Source organism: Loxodonta africana, chromosome 17 (genome assembly GCF_030014295.1).
Source record: "Loxodonta africana isolate mLoxAfr1 chromosome 17, mLoxAfr1.hap2, whole genome shotgun sequence".
Taxonomy (NCBI): Eukaryota; Metazoa; Chordata; class Mammalia; order Proboscidea; family Elephantidae; genus Loxodonta; species Loxodonta africana.
In genome coordinates this window covers 81,851,335-81,871,612 of record NC_087358.1, presented here as the reverse complement: position 1 = coordinate 81,871,612, position 20,278 = coordinate 81,851,335, and positions in this window count along the sequence as shown.

Sequence of the window (20,278 nt, the reverse complement as noted above, 5' to 3'; positions counted from 1 at the left end):
CCTCCTGGGGACTTCCTCCGGTGCGCGGCACCGCTCGTGGGCACTGGGTGGGCGTTTCCCGCACGAACGGGTGGGCCCGCCCCCAGGGTCTATTCAGGCGATTATAATTAGATCCCGCGGTCACGCCCCGCCTGTGCGCGCGCCCAAATCCCAGCGGGATGACTTCCGGGTTGAGACGCTGCTTTCCCTGTTCGGGAACCAGTCCCTTCCTCCCCGGGACTTCTCCTTCCGGAGCGCCACACCTCTCGCGCGAACTAGGTTGGCGTCACCTGCACGGCCAGGTGGGCCCGCCCCCTGGGTCAATTCAGGGCAATAAAAATGGACTCCGTGCTCACGCCCCGCTCGTGCGCGCGCCCAAGCCCCAGCAGGACGGAACCCCGTCTGGGACGCTACTTTCTGCGCTTCGGGACCAATCAGTTCCTCCGCACGGCCAGGTGGGCCCGCCCCCTGGGTCAATTCAGGGCGATAAAAATGGACTCCGCGCTCACGCCCCGCCCGCGCGCGCCCAAGCCCCAGCAGGGCGGCACTCTGTCTGGGATGCTACTTTCTGCGCTTTGGGACCAATCAGTTCCTCCGCACGGCCAGGTGGGCCTGCCCCCTGGGTCAATTCAGGGCAATAAAAATGGACTCCGCGCTCACGGCCCGCTCGTGCGCGCGCCCAAGCCCCAGCAGGGCGGCACTTTGTCTGGGATGCTACTTTCTGCGCTTTGGGACCAATCAGTTCCTCCCGGGGACTTCTCCTTCCAGTGTGCCGCACCTCTCGCGCAAACTGGGAGGGCGTCACTCGCACGACCAGGTATTCCCGCCCTCTGGGTCAATTCAGGGTAATAAAAATGGACCCCGCGCTCATGCCCCGCCCGCGCGCGCGCGCGTGCCCAGATCGCAGCGGAATGGCTCCCCGTCTGGGATGCTGCTTTCCCTGTTTTGAGACCAGACACCTCCGGGGATTTCTCCCTCTGGTGTGCCGTGCCACACGCGCGGACTGGGTGCGCGTCCTCCCGCACGAACGCGTGGGCCCCGCCCTGGGGTCACTCCAGGGAAACACAGCTGACCCCCCCCCCCCCCGCGCGCGCCCCGTCGGCTTCTCGCCTAACTCCCGGCGGACAGCAGGGCACCCCAGCTGGGACGCTGTTCTCCCCCCTCTCAGATCAGTCACTGCCTCCCGGGTGTTTCTCCCTCCGGCTGCGCCCCTACGCCGCCCGCGCCAACCTGCTAGGCTTCCTCCCGGGATGGGTTCGGGGGGGAAGGGGTGGGCCCCCTTTCTGTGCCGTCTGCCCCCCTGGGCTCTGCCCCAGATCGAGCTCCGAAGGTCACCTGCCTGGTGCGCTGGCTCCTAGTTCTGAAAACAGTCGCTGTCTGCCCGTATTTGTTCGTCCTCCGTCTCTAAGTCTGTGCTTGTTGTTCAGAGTTCATAGATTGTTATGTATGTGATCGATTCCCTTGTTTTTCCGAGTCTTTGTTGCAAGAGGGATCCGCGGGAGCGTCCACCTAGTCCGCCATCTTGGCCCCCCAGCCCAACTGATTTTTGTATGTTTATCTTGTATCCCGATACTCTGCTGAACTCTTCCATTAGTTTCAGTAGTTTCCTGGAGGACTCCTTAGGGTTTTCTGTGTATAAGATCATGTCATCTGCAAATAGAGATACTTTTAATTCTTCCTTACCAATCTGGATGCCCTTTATTTCTTTATTTAGCCTAATTGCTCTGGCTAGGACGTCCAGCACAATGTTGAATAAGAGTGGTGATAAAGGGCATCCTTGTCTGGTTCCTGATCTCAAAGGGAATGCATTCAGGCTCTCTCCATTTACGGTGATGTTGGTTGTTGGCTTTGTATAAATGCCCTTTATCGTGTTGAAGAATTTTCCTTCTATTCCGATTTTGCTGAGAGATTTTATCATGAATGTGTGTTGAACTTTGTCAAATGCCTTTTGTGCATCAATTGATAAAATCATGTGATTCTTGTCTTTTGTTTTCTTTATGTGGTGGATTACATTAATTGTTTTTCTAATGTTGAGCCATCCCTGCATACCTGGTATGAATCCCACTTGGTCATGGTGAATTATTTTTTTGATATGTTGTTGAATTCTATTGGCTAGAATTTTGTTGAGGATTTTTGCATCTACATTCATGAGGGATACAGGTCTATAATTTTCTTTTCTTGTGGTGTCTTTACCTGGTTTTGGTAGCAGGGATATGGTGGCTTCACAGAACGAGTTTGGGAGTATTCCGTCATTTTCTATGCTCTGAAATGCCTTTAGTAGTAGTGGTGTTAACTCTTCCCTGAAAGTTTGATAGAACTCTGCAGTGAAGCCATCCTGACCAGGGCTTTTTTTGTTGGGAGTTTTTTGATTACCTTTTCAATCTCTTCTTTTGTTATGGGTCTATTTAGTTGTTTTACCTCTGTTTGTGTTAGTTTAGGTAGGTAGTGTGTTTCTAGGAATTCATCCATTTCTTCTAGGTTTTCAAATTTGTTTGAGTATAGTTTTTCATAGTAATCTGATATGATTCTTTTACTTTCAGTTGGGTCTGTTGTAATATCGCCCATCTCATTTCTTAGTCGTGTTATTTGCTTCCTCTCCTCTTTTGTCACTTTGGCCAGTGGTTTATCAATTTTGTTGATTTTTTCGAAAAACCAGCTTTTGGTCTTGTTAATTCTTTCAATTGTTTTTCTATTTTTTATTTCATTTAATTCAGCTCTAATTTTTCTTATTTGTTTTCTTCTGGTGCCTGTGGGTTTCTTTTGTTGCTTTCTATTTGTTCAAGTCATACGGATAATTCTTTGATTTTGGCCCTTTCTTCTTTTTGCATGTGTGCATTTATCGATATAAATTGGCCTCTGAGCACCACTTTTGCTGTGTCCCAAAGGTTCTGATAGGAACTGTTTTCATTCTTATTCAATTCTCTGAATTTCTTTTTTCCATCCTTCTTGTCTTCTATAAACCAGTCTTTTTTGAGCAGAGTATTGTTCAGTTTCCAAGTGTTTGATTTCTTTTCCCTGCTTTTCCTGTTATTGATTTCCACTTTTACGGCCTTATGGCCAGAGAAGATGCTTTGTAATATTTCAACGTTTTGGATTCTGCTAAGTCTTGCTTTATGACCTAACATGTGGTCTATTCTAGAGAATGTTCCATGTGCACCAGATAAGAAAGTATACGTGGTTGCTGTTGGGTGGAGTGTTCTGTATATGTCTGTGAGGTCAAGTTGGTTGATTGTGGCGTTAGATCTTCCGTGTCTTTATTGAGCTTCTTTCTGGATGTCCTGTTCTTCACCGAAAATGGTGTGTTGAAGTCTCCTACTATTATTGTGGAGCTGTCTATCTCACTTTTCAATGCTGATAGAGTTTGTTTTATGTATCTTGCAGCCCTGTCATTGGGTGCATAAATATTTAATATGGTTATATCTTCTTGGTGTATTGTCCGTTTAATCATTATATAGTATCCTTCCTTATCCTTTCTGATGGATTTAACTTTGAAGACAATTTTGTCAGAAATTAATATTGCCACTCCTGCTCTTTTTTGATTGTTGTTTGCTTGATATATTTTTTCCATCCTTTGAGTTTTAGTTTGTTTGTGTCTCTAAGTCTAAGGTGTGTCTCTTGTAGGCAGCATATAGATGGATCTTGTTTTTTAGACCATTCTGCCACTCTCTGTCTCTTTATTGGTGCATTTAGTCCTTTAACATTCAGGGTAATTATGGATAGGTATGAATTTAGTGCCGTCATTTTGATGTCTTTTTTTGTGTGTTGACAGTTTCTTTTTCCCACTTGATTTTATGTGCTGAGTAGATTTTCTTTATATATTGTCCTTTCCTCATATTTGTTGTTGTTGATTTTGTTTCTGCTGAGTCTGTATTTTTCCCTTGTATTCTATTTTGATGAGTAGGATAGTTTGTCTCCTTTGTGGTTACCTTATTATTTACCCCTATTTTCCTAAATTTAAAACTAACTTTTATTTCTTTGTATCACCATATCTTCCTCTCCATATGGAAGGTGCATGATTACATTTCTTAGTCCTTCTTTATTATTTTAATGTTGTCTTCTTTTATATAAGAACATCGCCATTACCCTGTGTTGGGCTTTTTTTTTTTTTAATCTTGCTTTGTTTTTTTGGATTTCCCTGTCTGGGTTGACTTCTGGTTGCTTTGCCCAGTGTTCTAGTCTTGGGTTGATACCTGATGTTATTGATTTTCTAACCAAAGAACTCCTTTTAGTATTTCTTGTAGTTTTGGTTTGGTTTTTACAAATTCCCTCAACTTGTCAACACAATTTTTATAGGGATTACTTATCAAAAAAATAGGACATGTTGTGCTAATTAAAACATTACAAGTATTATAAAAAATATTCAAAACTATTCTATTTAAAATTTATTAAAACCTAAAATCAATAGCACAGCTTCACTCTCTAGTAATGTTGATGGAGGTAAAACTGCTTCAAGAGTTCATGAGGGATCTGAGGACAAGCTACTAAAAGTTCGATCCCAACTGCACAGGACAATGATTTTGTTTAGAATACTGAAACATCCTATCTAGTCATAGTTTAATAAACTGATTAATCCAAAGCAGTAGCTTTCACCTTGAAGGAAGGGGGAGGATGAAGATGCCTGCTTTAGAACTGACCTCAGGGAGTTTTGAAAAAGATATGTACTTGGGCCTCACCCCAATCCTCTCTAACCAAACCCAAAAACCTAAACCATTTGCCATTGAGTCAATTCCAACTCAAAGCAATCCTATCTATAAGATACTGTAGAACAACCACATAGGGTTTTCAGGGCTGAAATCTTTATGGAAGCAGACTGCCACGTCTTTCTCCTAAGAAGCAGCTGATGGGTTCAAACCATCAATCTTTTGGTTAGCAACCAAATGCTTTAACCACAGGGCCACCAGGGCTCCTTCAGTCCTCTCTGGTGAGTAAAATTTATGACCTGTGAAAAGTGCCCAGATGACTCTGACAAGCACCTCATACAACCACAGCCCCACCATATTACCCTGGTGAAGCACTGGTCAGCATAAATCCCTTGTCTAAGTGATGCTTCCTTTTGAAGACTATTAGGAAAACTTTGCTTTGTACTTGTCTAACCTGATAGATAACCACATGTCTCCTAAGTACTGGCCCTCCTGGAGACCCAAGGGACTGGTGTTGGGGATATTACACCAGTATGACTGGAGATTTTCCTTTCTAAAAGCTGTCGTCGTTTTTAGGTGCCAATCTAGAAGGCTCTGACTCATAGTGACCTCGTGTATAACAGAATGAAACACTTTCAGGTCCTGTGCCATGCTCACATTCGTTGTTTATGTTTAAGCTCATTGTTGCTATCCCTGATGAATACAGCAGATGTCAAGGAGCTACCAGGGGCTACTGTAAAGGTCATATCACTGCCACTTGCTGTGTGACCTTGAGTTGTCAGTTTCTGCATTTGTAACATGGTGGTAAATACAATACCTAGCACATGATGATTATTTTTACACTGAGGATCAAAAAGGTTCATGTTGTAAAGCATGTGGAACAGTGCCTGGCACATAGTTATCACTGTGTGAGTCTTATCTCTTATTTAAATTGAAAGTATCAATGATATACCACGGTTGTTGTTGTTAGGTGCCGTCGAGTCGGTTCCGACACATAATGACCCTATGCAAAACAGAATGAAACACTGCCCAGTCCTGCGCCATCCTTAAAATTATTGTTATGCTTGAGCCCACTGTTGAAGCCACTGTGTCAATCCACCTCATTGAGGGTCTTGCTCTTTTCCGCTGACCCTCTACTTTACCAAGCATGATGTCCTTCTCCAGGGACTGATCCCTCCTGACAACATGTCCAACGTATGTAAGACGCAGTCTTGCCATCCTTGCTTCTAAGGAGCATTCTGGCTGTACTTCCTCCGAGACAGATTTGTTTGTTCTTTGGCAGTCCATGGTATATTCAATATTCTTCACCAACATCACAATTCAAAGGCATAAATTCTTCTTCGATCTTCCTTATTCATTGTCCAGCTTTCACATGCATATGATGGGATTGAAAATACCATGGCTTGGGTCAGGCGCACCATAGTCTTCAAGGTGATATCCTGCTTTTCAACACTTTAAAGAGGTCCTTGTCAGTAGACTTGCCCAATGCAATGTGTCATTTGATTTCTCGACTGCTACTTCCATGGTTGTTGATTGTGGATCCAAGTAAAATGAAATCCTTGACAACTTCAATCTTTTCTCTGTATATCATGATGTTGTTTAGTGGTAGAGTTGTGAGGATTTTTGTTTTCTTTATGTTGAGGTGTAATCCATACTGAAGGCTGTGGTCTTTGATCTTCATTAGTAAGTGCTTCAAGTCCTCTTCACTTTCAGCAAGCAAGGTTGTGTCATCTGCATAACGCAGGTTGTTAATGAGTCTCCCTCCAGTCCTGATGCCCCATTCTTCTTCATATAGTCCAGCTTCTTGGATTATTTGTTCAGCATACAGTTTGAATATGTGTAGTGACAGGATACAACCTTGACACATAGGTAGTTCACTGTTTTATAACAAACTGTTTATAGGGGAGCCTGAGAAATATTAAAAACCTGAGACCCACACATAAATTCAAAGGTTCATAATACTTTTCCTTTGACTTGATCCAGAGGATTAAACTCCCATGATACGGGTGCGTTGTAATTCAGATTAAAATCCCCTTTGAAAAGCAATTACCATATTTTTATTAAAATAACACCCACCCTCTGTGTTTGCCTGGCAACTGCTCCCCCCTCACAAGACATTTTAATAAGCACATACGATGCTAATTTTTTTAAACAACGTGAAAAAAATTGGCATATCAGGGCTTATGAAACTACCTCCTGGGGGAGGGAGCAGTCAGCAAACATAGAAGGCATTCATTATTTGCAGAAAATATTATATGCTTATTCTCCTTTCTGCTTTTTTGCAGATGGATGAAAGCCCTGGTGGCCTAATGGTCAAGAGTTTGGCTGGTAATCAAAAAGGTCTGAAGTTCAGATCCACCAGCCACTGCTTGGAAACCCAATGGGGCAGCTCTACTCTATCCTGTAGGGTCACTATGAGTCGGGATCGATTCAAAAACAAGGCTTTTTTTTCCATCTCCCTAGACATTTCCTGCTATGTACTTCCCTAATTACCTGCACTTCCTCAGTGACACCTGATTATACTTATCCAGGTCTTCACTAATAATCTATCACTGTAGACAATAATGATGTACCTTTGATGTCTACTACACAGCAAAGGGTTACTGAATGAATTAAGATATTTTATTAATTCATGTCTATATATAAGGTAGATATATAAAGTTTTGGGAAAAATACATTTACAGTGAAATAAACTTAATAATGCCTAATGAAGACTCATAAGAGCTGCTAATATCAGCTACACTGATATTAGGAGGTTCAAAGCTCATCACAGACTTCTGCAGAGAAGCATTGTTATTTTTTATCAGTCTTTGCTAGTAATTTCCTTATAAATTCTTGTTGGCGCAGAGTTGCTTCTTTGATTCTGGTGGAACTTTCATGTCAGTAGGACTGCTCTCCTCACAGAGTTCTCCCGAAGAGTTTTCAGGCACAACTAAACTCAGTGGTTCCTGTGAACTGGCAAAATAGGAACAGTGATATAAATTTCTTCCAAATACAGTCATAATTATGAAAATATTCTTGCTATTGATTATATTCTTTACTAAACTGCTCCTGTGTGTCTTTTAGAAATTTTGCTTAAGAAATGAGTCCAAGTTAGTTTGGTGCTAGTGGTCATAATGCAAGCATTTATTAGCTGACTTTAAATATTCAATGGTGTAATGAAAAACAAACTTGAGGATTAAAATTATTTAAATAAAACCTCAATGACTTTTTATAACTTCCTTAAATATTCTTTCAATACATGAAAGAAGCAAAGCTAAAATTAATCATCACCAACAGTAATTATCTGTTAACCCAACGTATTCATGGAATTAGTACTTAATAATCAGTTTTATTAGGAATTGTCTATAGGACTCATTAGTAAGTTTAGGCTACCTTTATCACATGTATATACGAAAGCACAGAAGTGAAACAAAAACCAGAAAAGTCCCCTGCCATCAATTCCAACTCATAGCAACCCTGTAGGTTATCCAAGGTTGTAAATCTCTGTGGAAGCCAACTACCACACCTTTCTCCCACAGAGCCTCTGGTGGTTCAAAACCACCAACCTTTCCTTTAGCAGTCGAATGCTTTAACCACTGCACCACCAGGGCTCCTTCCCAAAAGTGCAGGCAAGAATAAAAACCATATTATCTACAGGTACTAAACCCCCCTCCAAAAAAATCATGGAATATATGAATCCGATTCAGGAAGGTTACTTGGCACACACCATAAATGGTGCCTCCACATTTTTGCATATGAAAATTTTGAGGGGGTTGGAAGGAGCAACTAAAGTATATCTTACTAAATATATTAAAATCTAATGTTGTTTCTACGAAGGAAAATTATATAATCTGAATTATTACAGAGGGGGATTCAAAAATCTACCAAAGAAAATAATTATTTAAATTAAATTATTTCTTTATCCAATTTCAAATTTTTTGGCTTCTCAAGCCATCAACGTGAGTGAGCAGTATTTTATTCTCAATATGAAGAGAACTAATAATTTTACAGTAAATAAATATGAGGGGGAGGGGAGCCAACATAGACAGAAGCACTATAGACCGAAGCAACTAAGTAAAACAGGGGAAAACATCAATCTTGGAATCCTAAGTGTCAAATAAAGAGATAAAGAACTCAACCAAGCACAGAATGGACTAAAAACTGACAGAGAACAGGGAATGAGGAGAGATACGACTGCGGGTCCCCTATTAGCTAATGCAGCATGGATTCACCATCTTGGACTCCTGTCAAGATCAGCAGACAGGGTATATGGAAAAGCAGTGTCACAGAACTCCCAGTCGGAGACAGAGTACCTGGTAACCAGAGATATGTGCTTTCCCACCACCTGCTTTTCTTCCCCCTCCTTGGCCACCACTGCTTTCCAGCAGGCTGAGTGACTGCAGCCTGGGAGGCACCAGCTCTGTGCTGCTTGGATTCACTGCCCACACTGGATGGCTCCTTCGGTGCCACTTCGTTATTGCTGGTGTTGCTTGTTGCTTTTTTCTGCTTCTATTGGCTCCTTCCCTGTCTCTCACCTCCTCCCCCTCCTTCCTCTCGAACACCTGGGATCATGTACCATCTTTGCATCTTCTTGACAGGCTGCAAAGTGCCCCCTTGGCTGAGGAACTGCTCCTGTTCTGCCCCGCCAAGTTGGTGGGATCCCCAGGGCCTTTGTCTGTTTGTTTTCTTTCTCTTTTTGAGGCTTAGGAGCCCATTCTAGCCAGCCTGTACTGTGCAGCTTGTGAGCCACTTTCTCAGTCTGCATAGCTGCCCTGGTGGGATCCCTGGGGGCATATTTCCTTTTTTTTTTTCCTTTTTGTGTTTCTTCAGTTCTGTTTCTCATATCTCTACTTATGGTCTTTTCCTGTCTTCTGAATACCTGACACTGTGCACCATCCCTGCCCCTTCTAGCTGGGCTGTACTGTGCAGCTTGGGAGCCACTTCCCCAATCTTCACAGCCATGCCAGTGGGGGCTTTTCTTCTCCTTTTTTTTTTTTTTAAAAAAAAAATTACTATTATTATTTTAATTTTTATTGTGCTTTAAGTGAAAGTTTACAAATCAAGTCAGTCTCTCACACGAGAACCCATATACACCTTGCTACACACTCCCAATTACTCCCCCCACAACGAGACAGCATGCTGTCTCCCTCCACTCTCTCTTTTCATGTCCTTTTCACCAGCTTCTAACCCCCTCTACCCTCTCATCCCCTCCAGGCAGGAGATGCCAACATAGGCTCAAGTGTCCACCTGATCCAAGAAGCTCACTCCTCACCAGCATCCCTCTCCAACCCATTGTTCAGTCCAATCCCTGTCTGAAGAGTTGGCTTTGCGAATGGTTCCTGTCCTCGGCCAACAGAAGGTCTGGGGGCCATGACCACTGGGGTCCTTCTAGTCTCAGTCAGACCATTAAGTCTGGCCTTTTTATAAGAATTTGGGGTCTGCATCCCACTGATCTCCTGCTCCCTCAGGGGTTCTCTGTTGTGTTCCCTGTCAGAGCAGTCATCGATTGTAGCTGGGCACCATCTAGCTCTTCTAGAAAAAAATTATTTTTTCTTTTTTGTCTTTCTTCATTTCTCAGTTTCTCGTCTTTCTCTACTTACCTTCTTTTCCTGTCTCCTGAATACCTGTTGTTGTGCCACCTCTGCCCCTTCTAGCTGGGCTGTACTGTGTGGCTTGGAAGCCACCTCCCCAGTCACTGGTGGGATCCCTGGGGGCACTTCATTCGTTCTTTTTTTTTTAAAAAAATTATTTATTTACATTTTTCTCTTTTTCTTTTTGTTTTTCTTCATTTCTCATTTTCTTGTCTCTCCACTCCAATGGCAAGCTTCCTCAGCACTTTTTAAAGTTTTTTTGGATGCTCTTTCTCTTTCCTCTCCCTCTTCTTATCCATACCCATCTCAGCTCCACACATCACAACCTCCCCCCTCTTCCTGCCTTCCTGCACCATGCGCTTAACATCACACACCTGAAAAGCACAGGTACAGCCCACCAGAGCCTGCCCAGCACTGATCCTCAGCCTGCCCTGTCGGGTCCAGTACATACCACAAATAATCCATCCCAGCCCCTCCCCTTAGGCTGGACCTACCCTACTGTGCCGTAGCTGAGCAACTGGCCCTACCCATTGGAAAAGCAGGTAAAAAGTATCATGTCCACAGATGAGGAAACAACAAAGAATGCACAGCCTGCCTGCTCAGACATAACCAAATAAAACAAAAAAGCAGGATGAAGCAAACAGATCTACAAGCAATAAATGAAGAGAATAACTACTCAATGTCTCAAAAACAGCAGACAATATCAAAACATATTTTAAAAAAAAGCAGGAAAAGATGGTTCCAGTAGGCATTCAAAATAAAACACCAGATGACTTTCCAGTAGAAGAAAAGGACTAGAACTACCTGAGAGGGAATTCAAATCTCTAATATTCACAGTTATCCAAGAGTTGAAGTAAAATGCAGACAAAAATGAGGTGAGGAAAAAATAGACAAATTCCTGAAAAATACAGACAAAACAATGAAAGAATTCGAGAAAATAATATAGGAACAAATGTCAGAATAAATTCACGACTAGAAATCATACAAAAACAACAATTAGAGGTCTAGAAGATAAACAAGGTTTCAGAAATGGACAGTGTCATAGAAGGTCTGAGGAGCAGGTTTGAAACAATGGAAGACAGGATCAGCAAAATTGAAAACAAATAATTGGATACAAATTTGTTTGAAGAAAAATCAGAAGAATGAAGAAACATGAAGAAACCCTGAGAATGATGTGGGATACATTTAAAAGCAAAAATTTACAAGTGATCAGAGTGCCAGAACAGGGGGAGAAAACAAGAAACACAGAGAGGATCATTTAAGAATTGCTGACAGAAAACTTCAAAAATATCATGAAAAATGAAAAGCTGACCATCCAAGAAGCTCAGTGAAGCCCATATAGGATAGATCCCAAAAGAAAATCACCAAGGCATGTCATAATCATGCTCGCCAAAACCAAAGAAAGAACCCTGAGACCAGCTCGAGAAACGTGAAAAGTCACATACAAAAGGTAAACAATAAGACAAAGCTCTGATTACTTAACAGAAACCATGAAGGCAAGAAGGCAATGGAGTATCATATATACAACCTTGAAAGAAAAAAATTACAAACCAAGAATATTATTATCCCATAAAACTCTCAAATATGATGGTGAAATTATGACATTTCAAGATAAACAGAAATTAAGGAATATGTAAAAAAACAAACCAAACTTACAAGAATTATTAAAGGGAGTCCTTCATTTTGAGAGCAAACATCAGATGACAGCCTGAATCTAGGATGCAAAAGCATGCCAGCCAGATCCCAACCTACTAAATGAACCCTCAAGGACTATTCAAAACCAAAATACTTACAACATTGAACCAGAGAGTTTAATCTGTAAATGACAACAACATCAGAACAATAAAAGAGGGAATAAATGATGTGGCTATAGAATTCTCTAATGGAGAGAAAGGCAAAGAGATACAAAGTAATAAAAGGCTGGTTCAAACCTAGCAAGATAACAGAAAATTTCAAGGTAACCACAATGAAAGTTAACAAATCTACTCATCAAAATAAAAAAGAAAAGCATAAGCTCTCAGGGTAAATGAAATTAACAAAAGAAATGTAAAAAAAGAAAACCCAGAAACAAAAGGAATTCAACACAGCAGAGTAAGAGGAAAAAATAACTGCACCACAAAAAAAATTGCAACAATAAACTGACACCTATTTATAACTGCACTGAACCTAAATGGCCTAAATGCACCCAAAAAGAGACAGAGTGACAGGTGGATAAAAAACAGGATCCATCAATATGCTGTTTACAAAAGACATACCTTAGAAACAAAGATGTAAATTTCTCTTTAAAAAAGGATGGAAAAAAAAATCAAGCAAAAAGCTACCAAAAAAGAACAGAAGTGGCAATACTAATCTCAGGTAAAAATACACTTTAAAAGAAAATCCAACATAAAAGACACAGAAGGGCACAATATAATGATTAAAGAGATGATCTATCATGAAGACATAACCATAATAAATATTTACACACCCAATGATAGGGTTCCAAAATACATAAAACAAACTTTAACAGCACCGAAAAGAGAAATTAACTGTTCCACAATAACAGTTGGAGACTTCATCACACCACCCTTTGAAAAAGACAACATCTGGAAAGAAAATCAGCAAAAATACGAAGATCTAAAGGATACAATCAGCCAACTTTACCTCATAGACATATATAGAACACTCCACTCAAAGGCTTCAAAGTACACATTCTTTACCAATGCACGTGAAACATTCTCCAGAATAGACCACATCATAGGCCACAGAGCAACCCTCAACAAAATCCAAAACACTGTGATAATACAAAGTATCTTCTCTGACCACAACACAAAGAGAAGTTAACAACAGGAAGCGCAAGGAGAAAAACTCAGTTACATAGAAACTGAATATAATACTTTGCTTAAAAACCACTGGGTATTCAGATATAGAATCAAAAAATTCCTAGATCAAAAAAGAGTGAAAACATGTCATACTAAAACCTTTGAAAAACAGCAAAAGCAGTCCTCAGAGGTCAATTTATAGCACTAGATGCACACATCAAAAAAGGAAAAAGGGACAAAATTAAAACATTAGCTACACAACTTCAGCAAATGAAAAAGAACAGCAAAAGAAACCCACAGCCACCAGAAGACAAGGAATAATGAAGATCAGAGCAGAAATAAATGAAATAGAGAATAGAAGAACAATAAAAAGAATCAACAAAAGCAAAAGTTGGTTCTTTGAAAGGATCAACAATGTTGACAAACCGCTGGGCAAACTGACAGATGAAAAACAGGAGAGAACAAAAATAACCCAAATAAGAAATGAAATGGTCAGCATTACAACAGAACCAACTGAAATAAAAAAGATCCTAATAGAGTATTTTGAAAACCTATACTTTAACAAATTTGAAAACCTAGAGGAAATGGATGAATTTCAAGAAACACACTACTTACCCAAACTAACACAAAATGATGCTGAAAATCTGAAGAGACCCATAACAGAAGAGACCGAAAGGGTAATAATACAAAAAAAATTCCCAACCAAAAATAGCCCTGGCCCAGATGGCTTCCCTGGAGAATTCTACCAAACATTCAGAGAAGAGCTTATACCAGTACTACTCAAACTACCTTAGAACATAGAAAAAGAAGCAATAGTTCCAAATTCATTCTATGAAGCTAGCATAAACCTGACACCAAAACCAAAGTCATCACAAAAAAGAAAATTACAGACCAATATCTCTAACGAATATAGATGCAAAAGTTCTCAACAAAACTAGCCAATAGAATTCAGCATCATATCAAAAAATAATACACCATGACCAAGTAAGATTCATGCCAGGTATGCATTAGAAAATCAATCAATTAATTCACCACAAAAATAAAAGAATCACACGATTATCTCAATTGATGCAGAAGAGGCATTCGACAAAGTCCAACACTCGTTCCTGATAAAATCTCTCGATAAAATAGGTATAGAAGGGAACTTTCACAACACAGTACAGGGCATCTATATAAAACCAACAGCCAGCATCATTCTTAATGGAGAGAGGCTGAAAACATTCCCCTTGAGAACAGGAACAAGACAAGGATGCCCTTTATTACCGCTCTGATTTAACATTGTGCTGGAAGTCTTAGCTAGAGCGATAAGGCAAGAAAAACAAATAAAGGGCATCCAAATTGGTAATGAAGAAGTAAAACTGTCCCTATTTGTGGATGATATGATACTATACATAGAAAACACAAAAGACTCCATGAGAAAACTACTGGAACTAATAGAAAGATTCAGCAGAGTAGCAGGATACAAGAGAAACATAAAAATCACTTGGATTCCTATACACCAATAAAGAGAGTGATGAAAAGGAAATCAGGAAAACAATACCATTTATAACAGCTCCTAAAAAAAAAAAAACAAACTTAGGAATAAATCTAACCAGGGATGTAAAAGGCCTATACAAAGAAAACTACAAAACATTTCTGCAAGAAACCAAAAGAGATCTACATAATGGAAAAACATACCAAGCTCCTGGATAGGTAGATTCAGCATAGTGAAAATGACAATTCTACCCAAAACGATTTATAAATACAATGCAATCCCAATCCAAATACCAACAACATTCTTTAAAGACATACAAAAAACTAATTATTAACTTTATATGGAAAGGGAAGAAGCCCCAGATAAATAAAGCACTATTGAAGAAGAAGAAGAAGAAAGTAGAAGGACTCCCACTACCTGACCTCAGAACTTACTATACAGCTTTGGTAGTCAAAACAGCCTGGTACTGGTGCAATGACAGATACATTGACCAACTGAACAGAATTGAGAATCGAGATGGGTGTTGTTGGTATAAGGATGGCATTTAGAGTCATAGGAGGGAGGAGATCACCTAGAAATGCATATACCACAACAACAAAAAATTTAATGAGTAAGAGAAGAACTAAGAGATGACTGAGTTGACCAAGTAGAAGTCATTGAAAAAAGCAGTTTCCATGGGTGGGGAACAAAACCTCGGTCATGTGGTTTAAAAGAGAACATCTTTATGACCTTGGGAGAGGGATGCAAAATTTTCTTTAAACACAAAAAGCAACAAATCATAAAATAAAACATTGAATAATTGGGCTTCAGCAAAATTAAAAACCACTCATCAAAGGACACTATTATAGGATTGCAAAGAAAAGCGACAGCCTGGGAGAAAACATTCACAATGCATACATCTGACAATGGACTCCTATCTAGAATATATAGAGAATGCCTACAAATCAATGAGAAAAAAAACAAATAATTCAATTAAAAAGTAAATACTTCACAAAAGAAGTCCTCTGAATCGCCATCAATAAGCACATAAATAGGTGCTTAACATCATTTGTCATCAAACCAAAAAAAAACAAAACAAAACCCCATTGCCTTGGAGTGGATTGCGATTCATAGCGACCCTATAGGACAGAGCAGAACTGCCTCATAGGGTTTCCAGGGAGGGGCTGGTGGATTCAAACTGCCAACCTTCCAGTTAGCAGAGGAACTCTTAACTACTGAGCAACCAGCGCTCCCATTTGTCATCAGGGGAATGCAAATTAAAACTCCAGTGAGGTGCCCTTCTTTTTTAAGGGTTTGTTTCGCTGTTGTTTTTAAAATTTCTTAGATGGATCATTAGTACATGAACCTTCATCCTGTTATATATTCTAATACAAGAATTTTATGCTTTAGATTTCCCTCTAGTTGGATTGTTCTGACCTAACTTCTGTAATCACGCAGCATCACTTCTGCTGTTTTCTAGCAGTTAAAGGAATAGCCTGTTGTCCTAATTTAAAGAGAGGTGACACAGACCCCACCTCTGAATGCGAGTTATTGTTAGGTGCCATCAAGTCCATTCTGACTCATAGCAACCCCATGTGACAGAGTAGAATTGCCCCACAGGATTTCTAGGCTGTAGTCTTTAAGGAGCAGACAGCTCCATCTTTCTCAAAATGGGCTAAGGAATTTGTGGCTATATTTTAAAACCTCCATACCATCTTCCTATACATATAATATTAGTTGCTGTTGGGTCGACTACAACTCATGGTGACCCCATGTACAACAGAATGAAACACTGCCCGCTGTGGTGTCATTCTCATGATCACCAGCATGTTTGAGGCCATTTTTGCAGCTACTGTGCCAATCCATCTCACCCAGAGTCTCCCTCACCCTCGCTGACCCTTTACTTCACCAAACATGAGGTCTTCCTCTAGTGAGTGATCTCTCTTGATGAAGTGTCCAAAGCAAGTCAGTTCTGTTTTAGTGCATAAGGTTTTCATTACTAATTTTTGGAAGTTGTTTGCCACGCCTTTCTTCCTAGCCTTAGTCTGGAAGCTCCACTGAAACCTATCTACCATGGGTGACCCTGCTGGTATATGAAATACTGGTGGCATAGCTTCCAGTATCAGAGTGCCATGTAAGCTACCGCAGTACAACAAACTGAAAGACAGGTGGTGGCCTATACATATATGTGTAGATAAATATCCACAGAGAAGAAAGAAAAAGAATACTGTGATGGTTGAGATTGTGTATCAACTTGGCTGGTCTAGAAGCCTCAGTGTTTTGGCAGTCATATAAAATTGTGATCACTTTCCTGTTGAGATTTTGCATGTGATCACCCCCATGATGCGATCTGCTGTGAGTCGCCAGTCAGTTGAAGGGGACTTTCCTTGGGCATGTGGCCTCCATCGAGTGTGGGCGGATGTTCTGGCAGGACCTGGGGGCTTTTGCTGGTTCTGGATCCTGCAGCTGGCTCCTGTTCATCTGACCTCCAGTTCTTGGGACTTGAGTTAGCAGCTTACCTGCACTCTTGCCTACTGATTTTGGGATTCACTGATCTTCACTGTTCTCCAGCCTGCTGATTTTGAGTTCACCAGCCCCTGTGGCTACTGAATCAAGAAAAGCTTCCAGAGGCAGGGCCAAGATGGCAGAGTAGTCAGATGCTTCCAGTGGTCCCTCTTACAACAAAGACCTGAAAAAACAAGTGAATCGATTATATATATGACAAGCTAGGAACCCTGAGAATCAAATGCAAAGTTAAGAAATCAGACTGAGTGATGGGGGAGAGAGAGAAGGTGCAGAAGCAGCAAGGAGTTGCCAAGTCAGCAGGAGCACCTCAGCCCTGATTCCCTGGCGTGACTGCAGCAGGGCTGGCAGTAGTGCTCAGGGATGTGGCTGCTTCAGCGAAAGAAGGCAGGTGAAGTGGTGTGCCCCGATCCCAACGCAACTGCAGTGGGGCTGGCAGTGGCATTTAGGACACGGCTGCTTCAGCAAAAGAAGGCAAGCAACATGGTGCGACCATGGTAGGGACTAAGCCAGCACACACAATCTATACATGCCTCCAGAATCTGAGATAAAACAGCTCTCTTGGCATGAGATAAGTGATTTTGTCTAATTTAATACGCAGATCTAACAGCTCCTCTTTTTGAAAGAACTCTCTCCTATCTATCTGATCTCTGCTCTATCTCCTCCAGCCAGCTTCATTAACAGTTGATTTTCCTGGGCCTGATATAGGTCCTGCTGCACTTCCCGAGCCATTCTCCTGGTCTTGGAAAAGGGACAAATTAACAAATGGGGGAAAAATACTCTGCTGACTCCCCTAATCTGGGGACACAGCAATGCTCAGAGGTCAATTTATATCAATAAATGCACAATACAAAAAGAAAAAAAGGGCCAAAATCAAAGAATTATCCTTACAACTTGAACAAATAGAGAACAACAAAATAAACCCTCAGGCATCAGAAGAAAGCAAATAATAAAAATTAGAGCAGAATTAAATGAAATAGAGAATAGAAAAACAAAAAGAGTTGTTAACAAGACCAAAACCTGGTTCTTTGAAAAAATTAAAATGGTTAAACCATTGGCCAGACTAACAAAAGAAAAATAGGAGACAAAAGAAGCAATCCAAATGAGAAATGAGATGGGTGATATCACAACAGACTCAACTGAAATTTAAAAAAGATCATAATAGAATATTATGAAAAATTATACTCTAACAAATTTGAAAATCTAGAAGAAATGGATGAATTCCTAGAAACGCACTACCTATCTAAACTAACACAGAGATAGAATAACTAAATAAACTCATAACAAAAGAAGAGATTGAAAAAGTAATTAAAAAACTGCCAACAACAAAAAAAGCCCTGGCCCTGACAGCTTCACTGGAGAATTCTACCAAACCTTCAGAGAATAGTTAACACTATTACTACTAAATGTATTTCAGAGCATAGGAAAGGATGGAATACTCCCAAACTCATTCTACGAAGCCAGCATATCCTGATACCAAAACCAGGTAAAGACGTCACAACAGAAGAAAATTACAGACCAATATCCCTCATGAACTTAGAAGCAAAAATCCTCAACAAAATTCTAGACAATAGAATCCAACCACATATCAAAAAAAATAATTCACCACAGCCAAGTGGGATTCATACCAGGTATGCAGGGATGATTCAACATTAGAAAAACAATCAATGTAATCCATCACATAAGTAAAATAAAAGACAAGAACCACATGATCTCATCAATTGATGCAGAAAAGGCATTTGACAAAGTCCAACGCCCATTCATGATAAAAACTCTCGGCAAAATAGGAATAGAAGGAAAATTCCTCAACATTATAAAGGGCACCTATACAAAGCCAACAGCCAAAATCACCGTAAACAGAAAGAGCCTGAAAGCATTTCTCTTGAGAACAGGAACCAGGCAAGGATGTCCTTTATCACCACTCTTATTCAACATTGTGCTGGAGATCCTAGCCAGAGCTATTAGGCTACATAAAGAAATAAAGGGCATCCAAATTGGCGAAGAAGAAGTAAAATTATCTCTGTTTGTAGATGACATGATCTTATACACAGAAAAACCAAAAGAATCCTCAAGAAAACTACTGAAACTAATATGAGTTTAGCAGAGTATCAGGATACAAGATAAACATATATAAATCATTTGAATAACCCTACACCAACGAAGAGAACGTTGAAGAGGAAATCATCAAAACAATACAATTTACAATAGCCCCTAAGAAGATAAAATACTTAGGAATAAATCTAATCAGAGACATAAAGGATCTATACAAAGAAAATTATAAGACATTACTGCAAGAAACCAGAAGAGACCAATATAAGTAGAAAAACATACCTCGGTCATGGACAGAAATATTCAACAATGTAAAAAATATCTATTATACGCAAAGCAATCTATAGATACAATGCAATCCCAATCCAAACACCAGTGACATATTTTAAGGAGATGGAGAAACAAATCACCTACTTCATATGGAAGGGAAAACGGCTTCCCCCCGCCAAAAAAAACCCAAACCCAGTGCCGTCAAGTCGATTCTGACTCATAGTGACCCTATGCCCAGGATAAGTAAAACATAACTAAAAAAAACATTACCTGATTTTAGAACCTGTTATACTGCCCAGTAATCAAAACAGCCTGGTACTGGTACAACAACAGATACATAGACCAATGGGACAGAATTGAGAATCCAGACATAAATCTATCCACATATGAGCAGCTGATATTTGACAAAGGTCCAAAGTCAGTTAAATGGGGAAAAGGCAGTCTCTTTAACAAATGGTACTGGCATAACTGGATAGCCATCTGTAAAAAAAATTACACAAGTCCCATACCTCATACCATGCACAAAAACCAGCTCAAAATGGATCAAAGACCTAAATATAAAATCTAAAACGAAAAAGGTCATGGGAGAAAAAGTAGGGACAACGCTAGGAGCCTTAATGCATGGCAGAAACAGTGTGCAAAACATTACTAGAACAGTATAACACCAGAAGAGAAATTAGAGAACTGGGAGCTCCCAAAGGTCAAACATCTATGCTCATCCAAAGATTTCACCAAAAAAGTAGAAAGATTACCTACAGATTGGGAAAAAATTTTTAGCTATGACATTTCTGATCAGTGTCTGATCTCTAAAATCTACATGATACTGCCAAAATTCAACAACAACAAAAAAGACAAATAACCCAATTAAAAAATGGGCAAAGGATATAGACTTTACAAAAGGGACTTTACCAAAGAAGACATTCAGGCTGCTAACAGATACGTGAGGAAATGCTCACGATCATTAGCTATTAGAGAAATGCAAATCAAAAC